This window comes from Solea senegalensis, linkage group LG5 (genome assembly GCF_019176455.1).
Source record: "Solea senegalensis isolate Sse05_10M linkage group LG5, IFAPA_SoseM_1, whole genome shotgun sequence".
NCBI lineage: Eukaryota > Metazoa > Chordata > Actinopteri > Pleuronectiformes > Soleidae > Solea > Solea senegalensis.
In genome coordinates this window covers 26,509,585-26,523,092 of record NC_058025.1, presented here as the reverse complement: position 1 = coordinate 26,523,092, position 13,508 = coordinate 26,509,585, and the positions used below count along the sequence as shown (strand labels likewise).

The 13,508-nt window shown below is 47.6% G+C and overlaps 26 non-coding genes across 26 annotated transcripts; all 26 read left to right on the top strand.

The window, feature by feature from the left end:
* Nucleotides 1-493: 493 nt before the first annotated feature.
* On the top strand, nt 494-564 carry trnag-gcc. Its single transcript has one exon. It is a non-coding gene; the product is annotated as a tRNA-Gly (tRNA).
* Nucleotides 565-1,078: 514 nt separating this feature from the next.
* On the top strand, nt 1,079-1,149 carry trnag-gcc. The gene has a single exon. It is a non-coding gene; the product is annotated as a tRNA-Gly (tRNA).
* A 235-nt stretch (nt 1,150-1,384) lies between these two features.
* Nucleotides 1,385-1,457, top strand: trnam-cau. Its single transcript has one exon. It is a non-coding gene; the product is annotated as a tRNA-Met (tRNA).
* A 663-nt stretch (nt 1,458-2,120) lies between these two features.
* Nucleotides 2,121-2,191, top strand: trnag-gcc. The gene has a single exon. It is a non-coding gene; the product is annotated as a tRNA-Gly (tRNA).
* Nucleotides 2,192-2,704: 513 nt separating this feature from the next.
* Nucleotides 2,705-2,775, top strand: trnag-gcc. Its single transcript has one exon. It is a non-coding gene; the product is annotated as a tRNA-Gly (tRNA).
* Nucleotides 2,776-3,010: 235 nt separating this feature from the next.
* On the top strand, nt 3,011-3,083 carry trnam-cau. The gene has a single exon. It is a non-coding gene; the product is annotated as a tRNA-Met (tRNA).
* A 663-nt stretch (nt 3,084-3,746) lies between these two features.
* On the top strand, nt 3,747-3,817 carry trnag-gcc. The gene has a single exon. It is a non-coding gene; the product is annotated as a tRNA-Gly (tRNA).
* A 514-nt stretch (nt 3,818-4,331) lies between these two features.
* On the top strand, nt 4,332-4,402 carry trnag-gcc. Its single transcript has one exon. It is a non-coding gene; the product is annotated as a tRNA-Gly (tRNA).
* Nucleotides 4,403-4,637: 235 nt separating this feature from the next.
* Nucleotides 4,638-4,710, top strand: trnam-cau. The gene has a single exon. It is a non-coding gene; the product is annotated as a tRNA-Met (tRNA).
* A 663-nt stretch (nt 4,711-5,373) lies between these two features.
* On the top strand, nt 5,374-5,444 carry trnag-gcc. The gene has a single exon. It is a non-coding gene; the product is annotated as a tRNA-Gly (tRNA).
* A 366-nt stretch (nt 5,445-5,810) lies between these two features.
* Nucleotides 5,811-5,881, top strand: trnag-gcc. The gene has a single exon. It is a non-coding gene; the product is annotated as a tRNA-Gly (tRNA).
* Nucleotides 5,882-6,247: 366 nt separating this feature from the next.
* trnag-gcc lies at nt 6,248-6,318 on the top strand. Its single transcript has one exon. It is a non-coding gene; the product is annotated as a tRNA-Gly (tRNA).
* A 235-nt stretch (nt 6,319-6,553) lies between these two features.
* Nucleotides 6,554-6,626, top strand: trnam-cau. Its single transcript has one exon. It is a non-coding gene; the product is annotated as a tRNA-Met (tRNA).
* Nucleotides 6,627-7,289: 663 nt separating this feature from the next.
* Nucleotides 7,290-7,360, top strand: trnag-gcc. Its single transcript has one exon. It is a non-coding gene; the product is annotated as a tRNA-Gly (tRNA).
* A 366-nt stretch (nt 7,361-7,726) lies between these two features.
* On the top strand, nt 7,727-7,797 carry trnag-gcc. The gene has a single exon. It is a non-coding gene; the product is annotated as a tRNA-Gly (tRNA).
* A 235-nt stretch (nt 7,798-8,032) lies between these two features.
* trnam-cau lies at nt 8,033-8,105 on the top strand. Its single transcript has one exon. It is a non-coding gene; the product is annotated as a tRNA-Met (tRNA).
* Nucleotides 8,106-8,768: 663 nt separating this feature from the next.
* trnag-gcc lies at nt 8,769-8,839 on the top strand. The gene has a single exon. It is a non-coding gene; the product is annotated as a tRNA-Gly (tRNA).
* Nucleotides 8,840-9,205: 366 nt separating this feature from the next.
* trnag-gcc lies at nt 9,206-9,276 on the top strand. The gene has a single exon. It is a non-coding gene; the product is annotated as a tRNA-Gly (tRNA).
* A 235-nt stretch (nt 9,277-9,511) lies between these two features.
* Nucleotides 9,512-9,584, top strand: trnam-cau. Its single transcript has one exon. It is a non-coding gene; the product is annotated as a tRNA-Met (tRNA).
* A 663-nt stretch (nt 9,585-10,247) lies between these two features.
* On the top strand, nt 10,248-10,318 carry trnag-gcc. Its single transcript has one exon. It is a non-coding gene; the product is annotated as a tRNA-Gly (tRNA).
* Nucleotides 10,319-10,684: 366 nt separating this feature from the next.
* Nucleotides 10,685-10,755, top strand: trnag-gcc. Its single transcript has one exon. It is a non-coding gene; the product is annotated as a tRNA-Gly (tRNA).
* A 320-nt stretch (nt 10,756-11,075) lies between these two features.
* trnam-cau lies at nt 11,076-11,148 on the top strand. Its single transcript has one exon. It is a non-coding gene; the product is annotated as a tRNA-Met (tRNA).
* Nucleotides 11,149-11,811: 663 nt separating this feature from the next.
* trnag-gcc lies at nt 11,812-11,882 on the top strand. The gene has a single exon. It is a non-coding gene; the product is annotated as a tRNA-Gly (tRNA).
* A 366-nt stretch (nt 11,883-12,248) lies between these two features.
* Nucleotides 12,249-12,319, top strand: trnag-gcc. Its single transcript has one exon. It is a non-coding gene; the product is annotated as a tRNA-Gly (tRNA).
* Nucleotides 12,320-12,833: 514 nt separating this feature from the next.
* Nucleotides 12,834-12,904, top strand: trnag-gcc. The gene has a single exon. It is a non-coding gene; the product is annotated as a tRNA-Gly (tRNA).
* A 235-nt stretch (nt 12,905-13,139) lies between these two features.
* trnam-cau lies at nt 13,140-13,212 on the top strand. The gene has a single exon. It is a non-coding gene; the product is annotated as a tRNA-Met (tRNA).
* Nucleotides 13,213-13,508: the final 296 nt, after the last annotated feature.

Below are 13,508 nucleotides of genomic sequence, written 5' to 3'. Positions count from 1 at the left end.
ATATTCCAGGTCTTTAGCCCATGTTGGCAAAATACTTGTTGAGAGAGTCACTATGTCAAACAATGCAGGTCGTTCACACCTTAGCCAGTTTAAGCTTGTTGGTTTTACCTGAGTCAAGGTGTGAAAGGCCATGGTTAGGGTCAACGATGATGATAAGCCGGCTGCTATTGTGTGAGTGTTGGAGTTCATCTTTGTTGGACTGTCCATCCTTCTTGGAAGAGAGCTCAGGATAGCATTGTAGGTGGCTGATAGTTGGTGTGTTCGACCACCTCTTCTGTTGAGTGATGGTTTCTCCAGGTCCATGGCGGCTTTCAACAGAACAATCCTGACAGTACAGCTGAAAAGTGGTGACAAACCTGCCTCTCAAGCTAAGATTTGAAAAGTGTGGAGGATCTTTGAAGTGCTATGACCATGAGACAATCAGCCCAGACAGAATATTTGTTTCCGTAAGTGGGCGGTGTCAGCCGAGTGGCTCAAAACTGAGACAACGTGTGCATTGGTGGTTCAGTGGTAGAATTCTCGCCTGCCACGCGGGAGACCCGGGTCCGATTCCCGGCCAATGCAGCTTGCCTTTTCCTACGCTTCTCCCTACATGTCACTGTGGTGTTTTAGTCAGGATGTGCTTCCGACCCTCTATCATTATTTTAATTCTGGAGCGAGCTCAGTTGGAAATTCATTTGGAGGTTCTTCATGAATCTTGTTGTCAGCTTGTTCTAAATGTTCAAATATTTTGTTTTGAATCCAGTGCGAAGCTGGCCGGGGCAAGCTGGGCTTTTAGCCCTGTCATGGGTGCGTGCGCATTCTATAGCTCAGGGCAGCATTGTAGGTGGCTGATAGTTGGTGGCTTCGACCACCTCCTCTGTTGAGTGATGGTTTCTCCAGGTCGATGGCGTCTTTCAACAGAACAATCCTGACAGTACAGCTGAAAAGTGGTGACAAACCTGCCTCTCAAGCTAAGGTTTGAGAAGTGTGGAGGATCTTTGAAGTGCTATGACCATGAGACAATCAGCCAAGACAGAATAGTTGTTTCCGTAAGTGGGCGGTGTCAGCCGAGTGGCTGAAAACTGAGACAACGTGGGCATTGGTGGTTCAGTGGTAGAATTCTCGCCTGCCACGCGGGAGACCCGGGTCCGATTCCCGGCCAATGCAGCTTGCCTTTTCCTACGCTTCTCCCCACATGTCATTGTGGTGTTTTAGTCAGGATGTGCTTCCGACCCTCTATCATTATTTTAATTCTGGAGCGAGCTCAGTTGGAAATTCATTTGGAGGTTCTTCATGAATCTTGTTGTCAGCTTGTTTTAAATGTTCAAATATTTTGTTTTGAACCCAGTGCAAAGCTGGGTCCATTATCTCGTATGGATGTGCGTATTAAGCACAAGAATAGGCCTCGTTAGCGCAGTTGGCAGCGCGTCAGTCTCATAATCTGAAGGTCGTGAGTTCAATCCTCACACGGGGCACTCCTATATTGTTATATTTGCATAAAATCATGGGAGGAAAGTGGCAGACTGAGCCACAGTGTCTGTCAAGTTTCTTCGGTTGTTCGCTACAGCTGCACTTGCTTGGGGTTAGTTGAGGATACTTCAACTTCTCATCCAAGAGGCTTCTTCACTTCGACTCGACAGGTGGGATATTCCAGGTCTTTAGCCCATGTTGGCAAAATACTTGTTGAGAGAGTCACTATGTCAAACAATGCAGGTCGTTCACACCTTAGCCAGTTTAAGCTTGTTGGTTTTACCTGAGTCAAGGTGTGAAAGGCCATGGTTAGGGTCAACGATGATGATAAGCCGGCTGCTATTGTGTGAGTGTTGGAGTTCATCTTTGTTGGACTGTCCATCCTTCTTGGAAGAGAGCTCAGGATAGCATTGTAGGTGGCTGATAGTTGGTGTGTTCGACCACCTCTTCTGTTGAGTGATGGTTTCTCCAGGTCCATGGCGTCTTTCAACAGAACAATCCTGACAGTACAGCTGAAAAGTGGTGACAAACCTGCCTCTCAAGCTAAGATTTGAAAAGTGTGGAGGATCTTTGAAGTGCTATGACCATGAGACAATCAGCCCAGACAGAATATTTGTTTCCTTAAGTGGGCGGTGTCAGCCGAGTGGCTCAAAACTGAGACAACGTGGGCATTGGTGGTTCAGTGGTAGAATTCTCGCCTGCCACGCGGGAGACCCGGGTCCGATTCCCGGCCAATGCAGCTTGACTTTTCCTACGCTTCTCCCTACATGTCACTGTGGTGTTTTAGTCAGGATGTGCTTCCGACCCTCTATCATTATTTTAATTCTGGAGCGAGCTCAGTTGGAAATTCATTTGGAGGTTCTTCATGAATCTTGTTGTCAGCTTGTTCTAAATGTTCAAATATTTTGTTTTGAATCCAGTGCGAAGCTGGCCGGGGCAAGCTGGGCTTTTAGCCCTGTCATGGGTGCGTGCGCATTCTATAGCTCAGGGCAGCATTGTAGGTGGCTGATAGTTGGTGGCTTCGACCACCTCCTCTGTTGAGTGATGGTTTCTCCAGGTCGATGGCGTCTTTCAACAGAACAATCCTGACAGTACAGCTGAAAAGTGGTGACAAACCTGCCTCTCAAGCTAAGGTTTGAAAAGTGTGGAGGATCTTTGAAGTGCTATGACCATGAGACAATCAGCCCAGACAGAATATTTGTTTCCGTAAGTGGGCGGTGTCAGCCGAGTGGCTCAAAACTGAGACAAGTGGGCATTGGTGGTTCAGTGGTAGAATTCTCGCCTGCCACGCGGGAGACCCGGGTCCAATTCCCGGCCAATGCAGCTTGCCTTTTCCTACGCTTCTCCCTACATGTCATTGTGGTGTTTTAGTCAGGATGTGCTTCCGACCCTCTATCATTATTTTAATTCTGGAGCGAGCTCAGTTGGAAATTCATTTGGAGGTTCTTCATGAATCTTGTTGTCAGCTTGTTTTAAATGTTCAAATATTTTGTTTTGAACCCAGTGCAAAGCTGGGTCCATTATCTCGTATGGATGTGCGTATTAAGCACAAGAATAGGCCTCGTTAGCGCAGTTGGCAGCGCGTCAGTCTCATAATCTGAAGGTCGTGAGTTCAATCCTCACACGGGGCACTCCTATATTGTTATATTTGCATAAAATCATGGGAGGAAAGTGGCAGACTGAGCCACAGTGTCTGTCAAGTTTCTTCGGTTGTTCGCTACAGCTGCACTTGCTTGGGGTTAGTTGAGGATACTTCAACTTCTCATCCAAGAGGCTTCTTCACTTCGACTCGACAGGTGGGATATTCCAGGTCTTTAGCCCATGTTGGCAAAATACTTGTTGAGAGAGTCACTATGTCAAACAATGCAGGTCGTTCACACCTTAGCCAGTTTAAGCTTGTTGGTTTTACCTGAGTCAAGGTGTGAAAGGCCATGGTTAGGGTCAACGATGATGATAAGCCGGCTGCTATTGTGTGAGTGTTGGAGTTCATCTTTGTTGGACTGTCCATCCTTCTTGGAAGAGAGCTCAGGATAGCATTGTAGGTGGCTGATAGTTGGTGTGTTCGACCACCTCTTCTGTTGAGTGATGGTTTCTCCAGGTCCATGGCGTCTTTCAACAGAACAATCCTGACAGTACAGCTGAAAAGTGGTGACAAACCTGCCTCTCAAGCTAAGATTTGAAAAGTGTGGAGGATCTTTGAAGTGCTATGACCATGAGACAATCAGCCCAGACAGAATATTTGTTTCCGTAAGTGGGCGGTGTCAGCCGAGTGGCTCAAAACTGAGACAATGTGTGCATTGGTGGTTCAGTGGTAGAATTCTCGCCTGCCACGCGGGAGACCCGGGTCCGATTCCCGGCCAATGCAGCTTGACTTTTCCTACGCTTCTCCCTACATGTCACTGTGGTGTTTTAGTCAGGATGTGCTTCCGACCCTCTATCATTATTTTAATTCTGGAGCGAGCTCAGTTGGAAATTCATTTGGAGGTTCTTCATGAATCTTGTTGTCAGCTTGTTCTAAATGTTCAAATATTTTGTTTTGAATCCAGTGCGAAGCTGGCCGGGGCAAGCTGGGCTTTTAGCCCTGTCATGGGTGCGTGCGCATTCTATAGCTCAGGGCAGCATTGTAGGTGGCTGATAGTTGGTGGCTTCGACCACCTCCTCTGTTGAGTGATGGTTTCTCCAGGTCGATGGCGTCTTTCAACAGAACAATCCTGACAGTACAGCTGAAAAGTGGTGACAAACCTGCCTCTCAAGCTAAGGTTTGAAAAGTGTGGAGGATCTTTGAAGTGCTATGACCATGAGACAATCAGCCCAGACAGAATATTTGTTTCCGTAAGTGGGCGGTGTCAGCCGAGTGGCTCAAAACTGAGACAACGTGGGCATTGGTGGTTCAGTGGTAGAATTCTCGCCTGCCACGCGGGAGACCCGGGTCCGATTCCCGGCCAATGCAGCTTGCCTTTTCCTACGCTTCTCCCTACATGTCATTGTGGTGTTTTAGTCAGGATGTGCTTCCGACCCTCTATCATTATTTTAATTCTGGAGCGAGCTCAGTTGGAAATTCATTTGGAGGTTCTTCATGAATCATGTTGTCAGCTTGTTTTAAATGTTCAAATATTTTGTTTTGAACCCAGTGCAAAGCTGGGTCCATTATCTCGTATGGATGTGCGTATTTAGCACAAGAATAGGCCTCGTTAGCGCAGTTGGCAGCGCGTCAGTCTCATAATCTGAAGGTCGTGAGTTCAATCCTCACACGGGGCACTCCTATATTGTTATATTTGCATAAAATCATGGGAGGAAAGTGGCAGACTGAGCCACAGTGTCTGTCAAGTTTCTTCGGTTGTTCGCTACAGCTGCACTTGCTTGGGGTTAGTTGAGGATACTTCAACTTCTCATCCAAGAGGCTTCTTCACTTCGACTCGACAGGTGGGATATTCCAGGTCTTTAGCCCATGTTGGCAAAATACTTGTTGAGAGAGTCACTATGTCAAACAATGCAGGTCGTTCACACCTTAGCCAGTTTAAGCTTGTTGGTTTTACCTGAGTCAAGGTGTGAAAGGCCATGGTTAGGGTCAACGATGATGATAAGCCGGCTGCTATTGTGTGAGTGTTGGAGTTCATCTTTGTTGGACTGTCCATCCTTCTTGGAAGAGAGCTCAGGATAGCATTGTAGGTGGCTGATAGTTGGTGTGTTCGACCACCTCTTCTGTTGAGTGATGGTTTCTCCAGGTCCATGGCGTCTTTCAACAGAACAATCCTGACAGTACAGCTGAAAAGTGGTGACAAACCTGCCTCTCAAGCTAAGATTTGAAAAGTGTGGAGGATCTTTGAAGTGCTATGACCATGAGACAATCAGCCCAGACAGAATATTTGTTTCCTTAAGTGGGCGGTGTCAGCCGAGTGGCTCAAAACTGAGACAACGTGTGCATTGGTGGTTCAGTGGTAGAATTCTTGCCTGCCACGCGGGAGACCCGGGTCCGATTCCCGGCCAATGCAGCTAAATGTTCAAATATTTTGTTTTGAATCCAGTGCAAAGCTGGCCGGGGCAAGCTGGGCTTTTAGCCCTGTCATGGGTGCGTGCGCATTCTATAGCTCAGGGCAGCATTGTAGGTGGCTGATAGTTGGTGGCTTCGACCACCTCTTCTGTTGAGTGATGGTTTCTCCAGGTCCATGGCGTCTTTCAACAGAACAATCCTGACAGTACAGCTGAAAAGTGGTGACAAACCTGCCTCTCAAGCTAAGATTTGAAAAGTGTGGAGGATCTTTGAAGTGCTATGACCATGAGACAATCAGCCCAGACAGAATATTTGTTTCCTTAAGTGGGCGGTGTCAGCCGAGTGGCTCAAAACTGAGACAACGTGTGCATTGGTGGTTCAGTGGTAGAATTCTCGCCTGCCACGCGGGAGACCCGGGTCCGATTCCCGGCCAATGCAGCTAAATGTTCAAATATTTTGTTTTGAATCCAGTGCAAAGCTGGCCGGGGCAAGCTGGGCTTTTAGCCCTGTCATGGGTGCGTGCGCATTCTATAGCTCAGGGCAGCATTGTAGGTGGCTGATAGTTGGTGGCTTCGACCACCTCCTCTGTTGAGTGATGGTTTCTCCAGGTCCATGGCGTCTTTCAACAGAACAATCCTGACAGTACAGCTGAAAAGTGGTGACAAACCTGCCTCTCAAGCTAAGGTTTGAAAAGTGTGGAGGATCTTTGAAGTGCTATAACCATGAGACAATCAGCCAAGACAGAATATTTGTTTCCGTAAGTGGGCGGTGTCAGCCGAGTGGCTGAAAACTGAGACAACGTGGGCATTGGTGGTTCAGTGGTAGAATTCTCGCCTGCCACGCGGGAGACCCGGGTCCGATTCCCGGCCAATGCAGTTTTCCTTTTCCTACGCTTCTCCCCACATGTCATTGTGGTGTTTTAGTCAGGATGTGCTTCCGACCCTCTATCATTATTTTAATTCTGGAGCGAGCTAAGTTGGAAATTCATTTGGAGGTTCTTCATGAATCTTGTTGTCAGCTTGTTTTAAATGTTCAAATATTTTGTTTTGAACCCAGTGCAAAGCTGGGTCCATTATCTCGTATGGATGTGCGTATTTAGCACAAGAATAGGCCTCGTTAGCGCAGTTGGCAGCGCGTCAGTCTCATAATCTGAAGGTCGTGAGTTCAATCCTCACACGGGGCACTCCTATATTGTTATATTTGCATAAAATCATGGGAGGAAAGTGGCAGACTGAGCCACAGTGTCTGTCAAGTTTCTTCGGTTGTTCGCTACAGCTGCACTTGCTTGGGGTTAGTTGAGGATACTTCAACTTCTCATCCAAGAGGCTTCTTCACTTCGACTCGACAGGTGGGATATTCCAGGTCTTTAGCCCATGTTGGCAAAATACTTGTTGAGAGAGTCACTATGTCAAACAATGCAGGTCGTTCACACCTTAGCCAGTTTAAGCTTGTTGGTTTTACCTGAGTCAAGGTGTGAAAGGCCATGGTTAGGGTCAACGATGATGATAAGCCGGCTGCTATTGTGTGAGTGTTGGAGTTCATCTTTGTTGGACTGTCCATCCTTCTTGGAAGAGAGCTCAGGATAGCATTGTAGGTGGCTGATAGTTGGTGTGTTCGACCACCTCTTCTGTTGAGTGATGGTTTCTCCAGGTCCATGGCGTCTTTCAACAGAACAATCCTGACAGTACAGCTGAAAAGTGGTGACAAACCTGCCTCTCAAGCTAAGATTTGAAAAGTGTGGAGGATCTTTGAAGTGCTATGACCATGAGACAATCAGCCCAGACAGAATATTTGTTTCCGTAAGTGGGCGGTGTCAGCCGAGTGGCTCAAAACTGAGACAACGTGGGCATTGGTGGTTCAGTGGTAGAATTCTCGCCTGCCACGCGGGAGACCCGGGTCCGATTCCCGGCCAATGCAGCTAAATGTTCAAATATTTTGTTTTGAATCCAGTGCAAAGCTGGCCGGGGCAAGCTGGGCTTTTAGCCCTGTCATGGGTGCGTGCGCATTCTATAGCTCAGGGCAGCATTGTAGGTGGCTGATAGTTGGTGGCTTCGACCACCTCCTCTGTTGAGTGATGGTTTCTCCAGGTCCATGGCGTCTTTCAACAGAACAATCCTGACAGTACAGCTGAAAAGTGGTGACAAACCTGCCTCTCAAGCTAAGGTTTGAAAAGTGTGGAGGATCTTTGAAGTGCTATAACCATGAGACAATCAGCCAAGACAGAATATTTGTTTCCGTAAGTGGGCGGTGTCAGCCGAGTGGCTGAAAACTGAGACAACGTGGGCATTGGTGGTTCAGTGGTAGAATTCTCGCCTGCCACGCGGGAGACCCGGGTCCGATTCCCGGCCAATGCAGTTTTCCTTTTCCTACGCTTCTCCCCACATGTCATTGTGGTGTTTTAGTCAGGATGTGCTTCCGACCCTCTATCATTATTTTAATTCTGGAGCGAGCTAAGTTGGAAATTCATTTGGAGGTTCTTCATGAATCTTGTTGTCAGCTTGTTTTAAATGTTCAAATATTTTGTTTTGAACCCAGTGCAAAGCTGGGTCCATTATCTCGTATGGATGTGCGTATTTAGCACAAGAATAGGCCTCGTTAGCGCAGTTGGCAGCGCGTCAGTCTCATAATCTGAAGGTCGTGAGTTCAATCCTCACACGGGGCACTCCTATATTGTTATATTTGCATAAAATCATGGGAGGAAAGTGGCAGACTGAGCCACAGTGTCTGTCAAGTTTCTTCGGTTGTTCGCTACAGCTGCACTTGCTTGGGGTTAGTTGAGGATACTTCAACTTCTCATCCAAGAGGCTTCTTCACTTCGACTCGACAGGTGGGATATTCCAGGTCTTTAGCCCATGTTGGCAAAATACTTGTTGAGAGAGTCACTATGTCAAACAATGCAGGTCGTTCACACCTTAGCCAGTTTAAGCTTGTTGGTTTTACCTGAGTCAAGGTGTGAAAGGCCATGGTTAGGGTCAACGATGATGATAAGCCGGCTGCTATTGTGTGAGTGTTGGAGTTCATCTTTGTTGGACTGTCCATCCTTCTTGGAAGAGAGCTCAGGATAGCATTGTAGGTGGCTGATAGTTGGTGTGTTCGACCACCTCTTCTGTTGAGTGATGGTTTCTCCAGGTCCATGGCGTCTTTCAACAGAACAATCCTGACAGTACAGCTGAAAAGTGGTGACAAACCTGCCTCTCAAGCTAAGATTTGAAAAGTGTGGAGGATCTTTGAAGTGCTATGACCATGAGACAATCAGCCCAGACAGAATATTTGTTTCCGTAAGTGGGCGGTGTCAGCCGAGTGGCTCAAAACTGAGACAACGTGGGCATTGGTGGTTCAGTGGTAGAATTCTCGCCTGCCACGCGGGAGACCCGGGTCCGATTCCCGGCCAATGCAGCTAAATGTTCAAATATTTTGTTTTGAATCCAGTGCAAAGCTGGCCGGGGCAAGCTGGGCTTTTAGCCCTGTCATGGGTGCGTGCGCATTCTATAGCTCAGGGCAGCATTGTAGGTGGCTGATAGTTGGTGGCTTCGACCACCTCCTCTGTTGAGTGATGGTTTCTCCAGGTCCATGGCGTCTTTCAACAGAACAATCCTGACAGTACAGCTGAAAAGTGGTGACAAACCTGCCTCTCAAGCTAAGGTTTGAAAAGTGTGGAGGATCTTTGAAGTGCTATAACCATGAGACAATCAGCCAAGACAGAATATTTGTTTCCGTAAGTGGGCGGTGTCAGCCGAGTGGCTGAAAACTGAGACAACGTGGGCATTGGTGGTTCAGTGGTAGAATTCTCGCCTGCCACACGGGAGACCCGGGTCCGATTCCCGGCCAATGCAGTTTTCCTTTTCCTACGCTTCTCCCCACATGTCATTGTGGTGTTTTAGTCAGGATGTGCTTCCGACCCTCTATCATTATTTTAATTCTGGAGCGAGCTCAGTTGGAAATTCATTTGGAGGTTCTTCATGAATCTTGTTGTCAGCTTGTTTTAAATGTTCAAATATTTTGTTTTGAACCCAGTGCAAAGCTGGGTCCATTATCTCGTATGGATGTGCGTATTTAGCACAAGAATAGGCCTCGTTAGCGCAGTTGGCAGTGCGTCAGTCTCATAATCTGAAGGTCGTGAGTTCAATCCTCACACGGGGCACTCCTATATTGTTATATTTGCATAAAATCATGGGAGGAAAGTGGCAGACTGAGCCACAGTGTCTGTCAAGTTTCTTCGGTTGTTCGCTACAGCTGCACTTGCTTGGGGTTAGTTGAGGATACTTCAACTTCTCATCCAAGAGGCTTCTTCACTTCGACTCGACAGGTGGGATATTCCAGGTCTTTAGCCCATGTTGGCAAAATACTTGTTGAGAGAGTCACTATGTCAAACAATGCAGGTCGTTCACACCTTAGCCAGTTTAAGCTTGTTGGTTTTACCTGAGTCAAGGTGTGAAAGGCCATGGTTAGGGTCAACGATGATGATAAGCCGGCTGCTATTGTGTGAGTGTTGGAGTTCATCTTTGTTGGACTGTCCATCCTTCTTGGAAGAGAGCTCAGGATAGCATTGTAGGTGGCTGATAGTTGGTGTGTTCGACCACCTCTTCTGTTGAGTGATGGTTTCTCCAGGTCCATGGCGTCTTTCACCAGAACAATCCTGACAGTACAGCTGAAAAGTGGTGACAAACCTGCCTCTCAAGCTAAGATTTGAAAAGTGTGGAGGATCTTTGAAGTGCTATGACCATGAGACAATCAGCCCAGACAGAATATTTGTTTCCGTAAGTGGGCGGTGTCAGCCGAGTGGCTCAAAACTGAGACAATGTGTGCATTGGTGGTTCAGTGGTAGAATTCTCGCCTGCCACGCGGGAGACCCGGGTCCGATTCCCGGCCAATGCAGCTAAATGTTCAAATATTTTGTTTTGAATCCAGTGCAAAGCTGGCCGGGGCAAGCTGGGCTTTTAGCCCTGTCATGGGTGCGTGCGCATTCTATAGCTCAGGGCAGCATTGTAGGTGGCTGATAGTTGGTGGCTTCGACCACCTCCTCTGTTGAGTGATGGTTTCTCCAGGTCCATGGCGTCTTTCAACAGAACAATCCTGACAGTACAGCTGAAAAGTGGTGACAAACCTGCCTCTCAAGCTAAGGTTTGAAAAGTGTGGAGGATCTTTGAAGTGCTATAACCATGAGACAATCAGCCAAGACAGAATATTTGTTTCCGTAAGTGGGCGGTGTCAGCCGAGTGGCTGAAAACTGAGACAACGTGGGCATTGGTGGTTCAGTGGTAGAATTCTCGCCTGCCACGCGGGAGACCCGGGTCCGATTCCCGGCCAATGCAGTTTTCCTTTTCCTACGCTTCTCCCCACATGTCATTGTGGTGTTTTAGTCAGGATGTGCTTCCGACCCTCTATCATTATTTTAATTCTGGAGCGAGCTCAGTTGGAAATTCATTTGGAGGTTCTTCATGAATCTTGTTGTCAGCTTGTTCTAAATGTTCAAATATTTTGTTTTGAATCCAGTGCGAAGCTGGCCGGGGCAAGCTGGGCTTTTAGCCCTGTCATGGGTGCGTGCGCATTCTATAGCTCAGGGCAGCATTGTAGGTGGCTGATAGTTGGGTCCATTATCGCGTATGGATGTGCGTATTTAGCACAAGAATAGGCCTCGTTAGCGCAGTTGGCAGCGCGTCAGTCTCATAATCTGAAGGTCGTGAGTTCAATCCTCACACGGGGCACTCCTATATTGTTATATTTGCATAAAATCATGGGAGGAAAGTGGCAGACTGAGCCACAGTGTCTGTCAAGTTTCTTCGGTTGTTCGCTACAGCTGCACTTGCTTGGGGTTAGTTGAGGATACTTCAACTTCTCATCCAAGAGGCTTCTTCACTTCGACTCGACAGGTGGGATATTCCAGGTCTTTAGCCCATGTTGGCAAAATACTTGTTGAGAGAGTCACTATGTCAAACAATGCAGGTCGTTCACACCTTAGCCAGTTTAAGCTTGTTGGTTTTACCTGAGTCAAGGTGTGAAAGGCCATGGTTAGGGTCAACGATGATGATAAGCCGGCTGCTATTGTGTGAGTGTTGGAGTTCATCTTTGTTGGACTGTCCATCCTTCTTGGAAGAGAGCTCAGGATAGCATTGTAGGTGGCTGATAGTTGGTGTGTTCGACCACCTCTTCTGTTGAGTGATGGTTTCTCCAGGTCCATGGCGTCTTTCAACAGAACAATCCTGACAGTACAGCTGAAAAGTGGTGACAAACCTGCCTCTCAAGCTAAGATTTGAAAAGTGTGGAGGATCTTTGAAGTGCTATGACCATGAGACAATCAGCCCAGACAGAATATTTGTTTCCGTAAGTGGGCGGTGTCAGCCGAGTGGCTCAAAACTGAGACAACGTGTGCATTGGTGGTTCAGTGGTAGAATTCTCGCCTGCCACGCGGGAGACCCTGGTCCGATTCCCGGCCAATGCAGCTAAATGGTCAAATATTTTGTTTTGAATCCAGTGCAAAGCTGGCCGGGGCAAGCTGGGCTTTTAGCCCTGTCATGGGTGCGTGCGCATTCTATAGCTCAGGGCAGCATTGTAGGTGGCTGATAGTTGGTGGCTTCGACCACCTCCTCTGTTGAGTGATGGTTTCTCCAGGTCGATGGCGTCTTTCAACAGAACAATCCTGACAGTACAGCTGAAAAGTGGTGACAAACCTGCCTCTCAAGCTAAGGTTTGAAAAGTGTGGAGGATCTTTGAAGTGCTATGACCATGAGACAATCAGCCAAGACAGAATATTTGTTTCCGTAAGTGGGCTGTGTCAGCCGAGTGGCTCAAAACTGAGACAACGTGGGCATTGGTGGTTCAGTGGTAGAATTCTCGCCTGCCACGCGGGAGACCCGGGTCCGATTCCCGGCCAATGCAGCTTGCCTTTTCCTACGCTTCTCCCTACATGTCATTGTGGTGTTTTAGTCAGGATGTGCTTCCGACCCTCTATCATTATTTTAATTCTGGAGCGAGCTCAGTTGGAAATTCATTTGGAGGTTCTTCATGAATCTTGTTGTCAGCTTGTTCTAAATGTTCAAATATTTTGTTTTGAATCCAGTGCGAAGCTGGCCGGGGCAAGCTGGGCTTTTAGCCCTGTCATGGGTGCGTGCGCATTCTATAGCTCAGGGCAGCATTGTAGGTGGCTGATAGTTGGTGGCTTCGACCACCTCCTCTGTTGAGTGATGGTTTCTCCAGGTCGATGGCGTCTTTCAACAGAACAATCCTGACAGTACAGCTGAAAAGTGGTGACAAACCTGCCTCTCAAGCTAAGATTTGAAAAGTGTTCAGGATCTTTGAAGTGCTATGACCATGAGACAATCAGCCAAGACAGAATATTTGTTTCCGTAAGTGGGCGGTGTCAGCCGAGTGGCTGAAAACTAAGACAACGTGGGCATTGGTGGTTCAGTGGTAGAATTCTCGCCTGCCACGCGGGAGACCCGGGTCCGATTCCCGGCCAATGCAGTTTTCCTTTTCCTACGCTTCTCCCCACATGTCATTGTGGTGTTTTAGTCAGGATGTGCTTCCGACCCTCTATCATTATTTTAATTCTGGAGCGAGCTCAGTTGGAAATTCATTTGGAGGTTCTTCATGAATCATGTTGTCAGCTTGTTTTAAATGTTCAAATATTTTGTTTTGAACCCAGTGCAAAGCTGGGTCCATTATCTCGTATGGATGTGCGTATTTAGCACAAGAATAGGCCTCGTTAGCGCAGTTGGCAGCGCGTCAGTCTCATAATCTGAAGGTCGTGAGTTCAATCCTCACACGGGGCACTCCTATATTGTTATATTTGCATAAAATCATGGGAGGAAAGTGGCAGACTGAGCCACAGTGTCTGTCAAGTTTCTTCGGTTGTTCGCTACAGCTGCACTTGCTTGGGGTTAGTTGAGGATACTTCAACTTCTCATCCAAGAGGCTTCTTCACTTCGACCCGACAGGTGGGATATTCCAGGTCTTTAGCCCATGTTGGCAAAATACTTGTTGAGAGAGTCACTATGTCAAACAATGCAGGTCGTTCACACCTTAGCCAGTTTAAGCTTGTTGGTTTTACCTGAGTCAAGGTGTGAAA